The sequence below is a fragment of the Nothoprocta perdicaria genome, unplaced genomic scaffold (genome assembly GCF_003342845.1).
Source record: "Nothoprocta perdicaria isolate Ctin4 unplaced genomic scaffold, notPer1 scaffold_170, whole genome shotgun sequence".
NCBI lineage: Eukaryota > Metazoa > Chordata > Aves > Tinamiformes > Tinamidae > Nothoprocta > Nothoprocta perdicaria.
The window spans coordinates 1,358,718-1,367,263 of NW_020454872.1; the positions used below are offsets into that span (position 1 = coordinate 1,358,718).

An 8,546-nucleotide genomic window follows, 5' to 3' on the forward strand; every position below is an offset into this window, starting at 1 on the left:
TTCCCTTCCCTTCCCTTCCCTTCCCTTCCCCTGGGCAGCTTCCAGAGCCAGCAATGGCCTCAGGCTCCCCCCGAGGCAGCCGGTATGTTTGGAAGAGCCGCTCCGCGCTGCCACTCCGCTCGCTCCGCCTTGCGGATGTGCATCTGTCCGCTCTGCTTGCGCTCGCCTGGTGCCCGTCGTGAGCGACCCGGAGGATCCCGCTACACAGATGGATCCCGGAGGATATTCTACTAGTGACTTGCAGAAAAGCAGGAGCGCATTCCCGGCCAGGCAGCCGCGTAATCCCTGGCTGCAGCCCAGCCCGAGGAAGCCTAAGCCCTGGTGCACTCGGAGTGCTCCGGCGGCGCTCCCGGTGCTTACGGCTAAGCCGGGGCTGGATGAGCCGCCAGCGAGCAGAGCTAAGCCCAGCTCCAGCTCCTTTCCCACCAGCTCCTCAGCCAGATCCCTACAAGTCTTGGCTTTGATTTCACTGGAGCTTCCTGGTGCTTCCCGGCCTTCGGAATGTGACCAGCCTCCGTTTCCACCTCCTCACCTTGTTAATTCCCTACCGGCTGGCTAAGATCAAGCTGCTGCTTAATGCCATGCAGTGGGTTTTAATGAAACTGGCTTGACTGAGATAAAAAAGGAGCAAAAAAAACCCCACAACCCTTGGTGCTAATTATTCGGAATTGGATTTGGAACTTGCCATTAATGCCAGATTGGCATTAACGATTTGAGGGTATTTAAAGGACCTTTTTCTATCTTTATCTCTGAGCGAAGCTCTTTACACAATTTTTAATTAGCAAATTTTCCTGACTGCTTTGGGGAGCGTGGAGACTTTTGTGGTTTCAGATGGGGTGGGATTAACACATGGAATGTTCTCCATGGAGCCTGGGAAATCCAGAGGCATCGGCCCCTTCCCAATCTGGCCGTGCTTTAGTTCTCATTTCTCTGCCCCCAGGTAACCAAAGGTGCTGCAAACCCAGAGCATCCCTGCCCGAAATGCTGTGGAAAAGCTGGYGACGACAGCATGGAAATTCCCCTTGGAATTGCCCCCGGTCAAGAGAGGAAGCCAAGCCAGGAGCAGGGCAGGTGGAAACCACTCGGACTCTGTTTCAGGCTCTTTTTTGAAAGGAAAAACGAGGGAAAATAATCGAAGGAAAACGAGGAAATCGAAGAAAAATGAGGGAAAATAATCGAAGCAGGGAGGAAAAGCCGAACAGATCTGCTGCAAACGCTCCAAGAGTTTTGCTCGGGATCAGGAGGGAAATGAGGGAAATCAGGTTGCTCTTGCTGTGCCCTTGCAAATGCCCCAAGCTACTCTCGGGACACYGAATCCATTCCCTTTTCCTGCCTTTTCCCCCAGCATACCCGTCACCAGGAGGGTTTTTTCCATACCAAAGGCTGTGATTTCTCTGAAGCCCGCGGGAGGTGCCGGGAAGCCCGAGCGGGCGCCGGGGGGACAAACTGCTGCCTCCGCTAGCAAAGTGCCAAGCGGTTCCGTGTCGAGCCAGCTTCCATTTCTGTTTTCTTTTTCTTTTTTATTTCTATTTTTATTCTTTTTCTTTTTATTTTTGAAAATGTAGGTCATGAAGAGCTTTCCAAAAGCTCTTAATTTGGTCTGGGGTCCCAAAACAGTGTGAGGGAGGGGGAGAAATTGCTACCTGACCAGCTGCTTAGTGCAGAAGTAATTCACCTTTTTTTACCCTTTTCCCAGATATTTCTGCCTTTTTCTTTCTCCTATCCAAGCTTTTTTCACAGCATCTTCCCAGGCCCAGGGCAACTGGATATAACTTGGCCTGGGGTCTTGGCACGATGCTCCGATGGGGCTGCGGCATTCTCGTGCCCAGCCCCTCCGACACGGATCGCGTATACCGCTGGAATATACCCAGTTTTGTCCAATTGTGTGAAATTTCTCTCTCTTTTTTTAAAACCTAATGCTGAATTTATTTTTTAAATAGTTTTCATGAGACCTTTACGGATGCTCTTTCATACGCCACGATTAATAAAATGTTGAAACCGTGCCTGTTTCCATCATCCCGCCGGAGCTGGCGCTCGAGGGAGGGCTGGGAGTCGCGAGGAGCTGCAGGCAGCTCCTGTGTTGGGGAATTCGGGAGCCGCTGGGATGCTTGGCCRCTTGTTTAACAGATCATCCTAGCCGACCTCTTGGCTGGCGTGGGACTCCCCGCGCACGTGTCCTCTGCCCCYGCTCTATCGACTTCTCGTTCTTTGGTTTCTGCTTTTTTCAGCACTTTCAAGTTCCTCCATGCGGCGTCCGACCATCCTGGTTTGTGCRATTTTGGTTTTCCTTAAGGAGTCCACTCATGAATCCACTGGGATGCTCTGCATGGCTCTTGCGCTCATGGGCACCCAGGGGTGCAGATCACCCCGATGGGTATCCCAGGCTGGATCCGTACTCCCCAAGGCTTCTTTGGCTGCTCTTCCTTCTGTCGTTCGTGTCTCAGGGACCACCCAGGTTATCCGTTTAGTAGTGTCTGATTGCTCCGTGCTCATCCATGGCTGACGCCAAGAGCTCRCCTGGCATCCCTGCCGGCTCGCTGCTTTCTCCATGATCCAAGGGTGGAAAGACACTTCATCTACTGATCTTCCAGGCGGTTCACACGTGAGTCCCCCTCACTCCATCTATACCTCTGCATAAATGAGACCTGTCCCCTCTGTCAGCCATGGATGCAGACACCTAAAGCCAAGCTTATCTGGGGAAGAGAGACCTTAACGGCTGCAGCAGCCCTTGATGGTTGAGCCCTCCTGAGGAAGAGGTGAGCAGGAGCCTCTGAGCTCCCTTGCGGATCTGCCCAGGACTCYTCCGCCCACCTTGGAGATCTTTCCTGAGATCCCAAGCAGGGATGCTGAGAATTGGGGCCATCCCGGATGCTCCCAGGACCGCTCTGTGGAAATGAAGCTTTTATTTTATTATTTTTTTTTAATCTCTAGGGGGAAATTAGGCAAGGTTTTTGAGACAAAACTGCTGAGATTGGAGCCTGGAGGTGGGTAAGTCACGTTCCGTGGCCTCGCGGGCAGCCCAGCAGCTCCGAACCGCYGGTGCCGCCTGAGGAGGGGGAGAAGGGGGAAGCCGGGGCTAAAAATAGCCCTTTTTTTATGAAGCAACGTCTGAAAACCTCCGAAAGAGCTGGGAGAGAGGGGGAGGGCTCCCATGGCAACGGGGAAGTCTGGCTCTTCCCAAAAGAGGGGGTGGGAGATGAGGAAATAGTAAATAAGGCAGAGCAGCAGCGGGGAGGAGGGTGCCCAGGGGGACGGCGGGTGGGTAGGACCAACCCCGGGGGAAAACGGGACTCTGCTGCCACCCACCCGCAGGGCCTGGGCCACGTCACCCTTGGAAAGCAAGGGCAGCACCACGAGCATCATCCTCCAGCTCCTGCTGCCGCGGAATCCCTCGGGAAGGTGCTTGGTACGGCCCCGTGCTCCCACACAGGGCAGCAGGTGCAGAGGGGCTCCTGGAGCTCGCTGTTTTCCAGGTTTTTGGGTGGTTCCCATGGGAAACGGCTGCCCGTGCTTCTCCTCGCATCCATTCCTGGTGATTTCCTACCTCCAGTGTCGTGGGAAAAGGCGCCTGAGACATTGAGATACACCACGATTTTCTCTACCCCTGAGCAGTTGCAGTTCGTGCTACTGCAGCAGCCCCTGRTGGGGCAGAAACTGGAATAACTAGGATAATGAAGTCCTAAAAACAAGTTAAAGGGATGTTAAAGGACACTGAACTCCTTTTGGTCCAGGAGGGACATCCCAAGCTGAAGGATGGTGGCTGTATCCCAGTGCTCGGCTTCCCATCACCTCCATGGAGACCCTCAACCATCCTTGAACCCCATGACCTGATATGGACCAGGGTCRGAAATCCTGGGGTGGAAAAGAAGACAGAAGAGGGAAAAGGAGGCGGTTTGGGTGCGGGGCCAGGCTGGGATGCTCCGGTAGAGGGCAGTGGAAATGTGCTGGCCGGTGGCTGCAGGGTCCAGCTCGGTCTGGAGCGGGACACGGCACTCCAGCTTGCACTGACGTGTCCGGTGGTTCAAACCAGCTACAGCTCCCAAATGTGCCCAGTAAAGCTGGGCTCTCTCTGGTGTCTCCACTTGGGTGAGCACCTCGGAGCGTCCCTGTTCCCATTCCGGCATCAAAGCGCTGCCCCCCGAGCTGGTCCAGATGCAGGGGGGTGCCCTCCTTGGGGTGGCAAGGAGGGGACCCTGCAAACACCCGGCGAACAGGCGGGCTCAGCTGAGACCCTAAATCAAGTCCCGTCCCTGGGATGGGATTTTTGCATTGGAAAAAACCAGCAGCACGAGGCAGGTCAGCTCACGGGGAGGCTTTGCTTCCACGGCTGAGAGCTATTGAYTTCTCAAGTCTCAGATAATTTGGCCCCTTCCTTCCTGCTTGTGCAGGTCAAATTAAGCCTCTCTGAGAGGCTTTTACCCGGCCAGGCTGAAGCGGGTGCTCGCCCCATGCCCTGCTCTAAAAGGCACCGTGTCCATTAGCTCACCCGGAGCTAGCAGCTACCCAGCATGAAATATTCACAACCTGGGCAGGTTCCCAGGACCTGAAGTTTTTGATTTTTTTTTTTTTTGATGGGCAAAATGACCTTTATTTTCAATGAGCAATGCCTGGCTGGTGCAACCTCTGCTGCCTCCCCTCCAGGCAAGAAGTAGAGCAGAGGGGAGCATCTTCAGAGGCAAATGTGTTGCAGCACAACAGTCTTGGCCAGGGACAAATTCAGAGCCGAATCTATTTTCTAAATCTATGATAATCATCCATTTGATTATGAAAAACAACCTGGAGAAACATGGTGAAAATGTATTTCATGTCAGCTTTGCAGATGGGCAATACGTGCTGGGTTTCCTGTTGGCCTTGGTGTCTATTCCGTTGGCTTTAATCATCCCCAAAATGATGAGGGCAGCGACTCAGGGCTGTCTTATCACTTGGATTCAGAAGAAGGGCAATATGGACTGTTCATGGAATCTGAGGGCAAYTTCTGGGACCGAGAGGTCTTTCCATAGTCCAGGGGTTGTTCTCAGGGCCTGAAGAGCCTGGACACCACTGCTGGCTCTGCTCCTCCTTCCCCAGGTGACCTTGGCAACCCCCTGGACCTCCTGTCACCTCCCTGTCTCCCTGTAGTGCTGCTCCGACCTTCCTCACGGCAATATCTCAGGATTTTCCAGCAGCATCTGCTAGGGAAGAGCGAAGTCAGTGYCATGTGTCCGTGCCAAGATGTTCCCAGCTACAGCATCAGCATCACCAGCGTCTCCGTGCATCTCCTCATCCTGCTCCCTGGAACCACGAGGACCCAGYGGTCCCACTAGGGACCACAGGAGGACCAGGATGCTCATCCCTGCATCCGAGCCCACCAGGGCGATGCTAAAACACACRGGGGTGACAAGAGGGTGCTGTATCGCAGCTCACTGTATTCCCTGGAAGACCAGGTTGAATCCCGGCACGGCACCGGCACGTGCCAACACACCAAGCACGAGAATAGCTCAGGATTAGGGTAGTAAATCAGCAGCGCGGCGCTCAATTCACAAAAACTCGTCTCGCTTGCGCTAGAGGGTGTTTGGCCCTTTAAAGGGAGATGATTTCCCTGCATATATGAGAAAAACACGTGTTCTTTTTTTCTTTTTCCTTTTTTTCTTTTTTTTYCCTTTTTTAACAGAAAAGCAGGAATAACACGTTATAAACTTGGCTTTGCTTGGCCTCTCTTGCTCCCTGCTTCTTGCAGAACTGCAAGCGACAACCAGCCGCTCTACTGAAAACCTTTCCAGGCTCCTTCTCTATCCCCAAATCTGCCATTCCCCCCCATCTCGGCGCATCCGGGCTCTGCTGGTCCCAGTGCAGCCAGGAGCTGCACGGCAGAGCGATACCAGGGATGCGGGGATGCGATTAAATTCCCGCTTGCTGGAATCTAGGTCTCGTGGCGGCGGGGAGGGGGGAGCAGCTCCTATTAATCTTCTGCATATTCATGGTGAGGCTGCCGCGCTCCGYGGTTTTCCCTCCCGGCCGGCGTGCGGGAGCGGCCGCTGCTTGTGCATGCACCGCATGCCCCGCTGCAGAGCCCAGGGCCRCTCGGCGCCTTCCTCTTCCTCGTCAGGCGGGCGCTTTGCCCGTGCCAAGGGGAAAAGCGAGCGGGAGCGAGTGCAAGCTCACACCCTGAATCCCTTGGGAAGCTCGCGGTGAGCCTGGGCAAAACTAGTCYGTGCACGCAAGGAAAAGCCACGGCGGGGTGGGGGTAGCTCAGCAAATGCTCCCCTTTCCCTCCTGCCAACCCCCAAAATGTGCATGATTTAATCCAAAAAGCCTCCAGCCTGGGGAGGGAGGTCACTTGTGCCAAGGAGAAGAAGCTGGAGAAAGTGCGAGGGGAGAAGGTGGGAGGGCAGGAAGGCCAGGGTGGGCAGAGCTGGTGCCAGAGCTGCCCGGTGCCATGGGCTTGGGCTCACGCCCTGCAGGGTCTCCAGCCGCGGAGGAATCACTGCATGACCAATAACGAAGGAAAAGAGCCTGCTGCTAAACAAACCTTGGGTGTTTCTGCAAGGGGGGAAGAGGAAGAGAGAGGTCAGGGCAGAAGAAAAGCAGTGCATTAAAAAAAAAATCAAGTTTGGCTGATTTGGGGGTGAAATGGGGGTATTCTACTCTAGCAGCAAGGAGTATTTGGTATTTTCCGCTATTTTAGCCCACTGCTCACAAGAGCTCTGGTAGGTCGGATCCAGCAGAACTTCTGCGTGAGTCTCCAAGGGGTGGAAAAGAGCAGGAAAAGGAGGAAAAACTGGGGCAGCCGCTACGGAGCTCTGCTGCAGAGCTGGCAGAAAAGGGTTAAGCGCTGGGCGCTTGGATGCTGCAAGCTTGTCAGGGTTGTACTATTTTTTCTAGCGCATAAGGAGAAGGGAGAGGAGGGTCGAGCTGGAAGGGGGGATTGCCGCAAGGAGGAGGATGGGGAGCAGCGGGCGCCCRGGCACGGCCGATGGGAACGGCCACGGGGTGTAAATGGCCCGGCCACAGCCGAAATCTTGGCGGAGAGGCGGCGGCGCGGGGGGGAATTTTCCACCCATCTCCCCTCCCCGGTTCYGCAATCCTGGCGCAAAGTAGCCAAGTGGAGTTGGAGCGCAAGGAGGGAGGTTAGAGGATTTTTCTCTTTGGAAATGGGGGGTGAGGCGGGCGGGGGGAACGGGAAAAGGGAGCTGTGCCATTGAGCATCCCAGTGCCACGGGTGGGTGGCCATGCCACGGCCCCCCTACGCTGCCGTGAGCATTGCCATGGTCCAAGGAGGACTTGCCCTCCATGTGCCCTCGGGAACGGGATATTTTTTGGGCAGGGGGCTGATGGAAGGAGGAAGAGGCCGGCGCCGCGATGCTCCACATCCCTTGGGAGCTCTGGCACACGGAGCATCCTTCCTGCGGCTCCTGCCGGGCATCCCGCACCGGCCGGCGCTGGGGCGCTCGCCTCCCCCCGGCACCGCCTGTGCCRCCACACGGGCTCAAGACATTTATCTTATTTTTCCCCCCCCGCTTTTCCATTGCCAGCCTCTCCCCGCACCGCYGCTAGCGCGCTCTCCCCCTCTTCCCGTGTTGCAGTGCAGCCTTAGCCGGGCATCAGGAAAACAGCTCCTGGGAGGAGGAGAAGGAGGAGGAGAGGGGGGAGGAAGGTGGAAAAAAAAAACCCAAGGGGGCTGCTCAGCGGACCCGGCGGCTCTGCGGATGCTGCCGGCAGCTCCTACCTTCTCGCTGTTTTTTCCAGGCGATGCCACACCTCCCGAGGACACTGGGGACAGCGGCATTTTGCTGAGCTTAGCATCCGGGAGGCAGCAGGCGGCCGCTCGCCCGCGCGGCCGCGCGCCCTGCGCCAGGGACGCCCGCTCGCCTCTCCCTTCCCGGCGCTCCGGCCTTCCCGAGCAGCCAGAGCTCCGGCTYGCGCCAGCCGGGAAGCCACCCCCTTTATTTAATTCCCCCCCCRCCTTGTCCTTTGCTGAGATGACTCGCCATTATTTTTAACTCAGAAGAGAGAGGAAATGAGGGGTGCCCGGGTGTCTCCCTAGGAATTTGCCCCTCGCCCCGGGGTCACGCAAGGCGCAGCTCTGCGCGGCACTACGCGCGGCCGGTTGCAGGTAAAGCGACTCGTGGCTCCCCTCGCCGGCGGGGCTCCGCAGCGCCGGGGCAGCATGTGGCCCCRCGGCGCTCCGGCCCGGAGCTGCTCCCATTTTCCAGAGGCTGGGGGGCCGCATCCCGCGCGCCCGGCCGTTAACCCTTAGCTGCATGCCGCTCGCCGCACGCTCCCGCCGCCCCGGGTCTTCTCCCTGCCTTTCTTCCCTCTTCCCTGCCCCTTCCCGTTTGTTTTCGCTGGAGCCAGCAAGAGGCCGGCTGTGCCCCTTTGCCAGGTTCCCTGCGCTGAGTTGCACTTGACGGGGGCTTCCCGACGGGTTTAGACGGGATTTCGGGAGCGCCATCCCACAGCAGGCAGATTAACCCCCCTGGAGGCTCATCTCGTGAAGGGGCCTGCTCTGCTCCCCCCTCAACTTGATTTCATCTCTCTCTTTCCCAGCAGGGGTGATTTTCTTTCCT

General features: G+C 56.6%; 1 long non-coding RNA gene across 1 annotated transcript in view; it reads left to right on the top strand.

Annotated features, from left to right (window-relative positions):
- LOC112944662 overlaps positions 1-1,100 on the top strand; it is a 2,963-nt gene extending 1,863 nt beyond the window's left edge. Inside the window, exon 2 of the long non-coding RNA XR_003248812.1 lies at positions 941-1,100. This is a non-coding gene — a long non-coding RNA (uncharacterized LOC112944662). The remainder of the gene's footprint in view (positions 1-940) is intronic.
- Positions 1,101-8,546: the final 7,446 nt, after the last annotated feature.